This window comes from Trichechus manatus, unplaced genomic scaffold (assembly GCF_000243295.1).
Source record: "Trichechus manatus latirostris isolate Lorelei unplaced genomic scaffold, TriManLat1.0 scaffold00016, whole genome shotgun sequence".
In the NCBI taxonomy this organism is placed as follows: domain Eukaryota; kingdom Metazoa; phylum Chordata; class Mammalia; order Sirenia; family Trichechidae; genus Trichechus; species Trichechus manatus.
In genome coordinates this window covers 27945042-27946700 of record NW_004443952.1, presented here as the reverse complement: position 1 = coordinate 27946700, position 1659 = coordinate 27945042, and positions in this window count along the sequence as shown.

Genomic DNA, 1659 nt, shown 5'->3' with positions numbered 1-1659 from the left:
GGAGTTGCTGTTGGTGTTATGCAGATGACAGAACCTTGCTTGCTGAAAGTGAAGAGGACTTGAAGCACTTACTGATGAAGATCAAAGACTGCAGCCTTCAGTATGGATTACATCTCAACATAAAGAAAACAAAAATCCTCAAAACTGGACCCATAAGCAATGATAAACAAATAAGCAATGACAAACAGAGAAAAGATTGAAATTGTCGAGGATCTCATTTTACTTGGATCCACACTCAACACCTATGGAAGCAGCAGTTAACAAATCAAAAGACACATTGCATTGGGCAAATCTGCTGCAAAAGACCTCTTTAAAGTGTTGAAAAGCAAAGATGTCACCTTGAAGACTAAGGTGCGCCTGACCCAAGCCATGGTATTTTCAATTGCATCATATGCATGCGAAAGCTGGACAATGAACAAGTAAGACTGAAGGAGAATTGACGCCTTTGAACTGTGGTGTTGGCGATGAATATTGAATATACCATGGACTGCCAAAAGAACAAACAAATCTGTCTTGGAGGAAGTACAACCAAAATGCTCCTTAGAAGCAAGGAAGGCAAAACTACGTCTCACATATTTTGGACATATTATCAGGAGGGATCAGTCCCTGGAGAAGGACATCATGCTTGGTAAACTAGAGGGTCAGCAAAAAAGAGGAAAACCCTCAACGAGATGGATTAACACAATGGCTGCAACAATGGGCTCAAGCGTAACGACAATTGTGAGGATGGCACAGGACCGGGCAGTGTTTTGTTCTGTTGTACACAGGGTCGCTATGAGTCAGCACCTAACAACAACATCACGTGGAAAGCGCCTGCCTGAAAACTAAGCCAACAAGGAGGCAGGACATAAAGATATGTATGGCCTGATGTGGCCATATCTGACTCCACATATGGGCTGAGCTGTTTTGTGAGCCGGTACATTGCCCCTCCTACCTTCTTTTTCTTAAGTCAGTTTGAAGCAACAGAAAGAAACTGGCCACCACCTCTCCTTTTGCAAAATTAGAAAGTCATTGGCACGTGACCAATGTTCCAAAACTTCTCGCTACTGCACTAGTTCTCCAAAACTAGTGACAATGTACAGGGATTGAGCAATGTCATTTGTAAATTCTCTTAGTACTCTCAATTTACTTCATTTGGCCAGGAAGCAAGTTTATTTTGAGCAGCTAGATGATCTCTTATAATGTCTTCAACCATTATTTTTTACTTTTAACTTTTATTATGGAAAAACCAAAAATACACAAAAGCAGAGAGAATAGCATAATCAACGGCCATGTTTCCATCACCCTGCTTTAAAAAATATCAATTTCTAGCCACATTTGCTTCATCCATACTCCCAACTTCCCTCCACCTCCTGCAGATTATTATTGTTGTTGTTTTAATACTATTTTATTGTGTTTTCAGTGAAGGTTTACACAGCAGTTTAGGTTCCCATTCAACAATTTCTACACAAGTTGCTCTTCACAAGGCATGGACATTCTTATTATTTCTGTTCTGGTTGTTCTGTTTCCATTAATCTAGTTTCCCTGCCCCCTTACATTCACACCTGTGTTTTAAAGTAATTGTTGACGGTTCAGTCTCACATAGGTGATTTTTTAAAGGAGCACAGTACTTAAGGTTGATATTCATCATTTTTTTAGATAATTTGTTATTTAGCTACA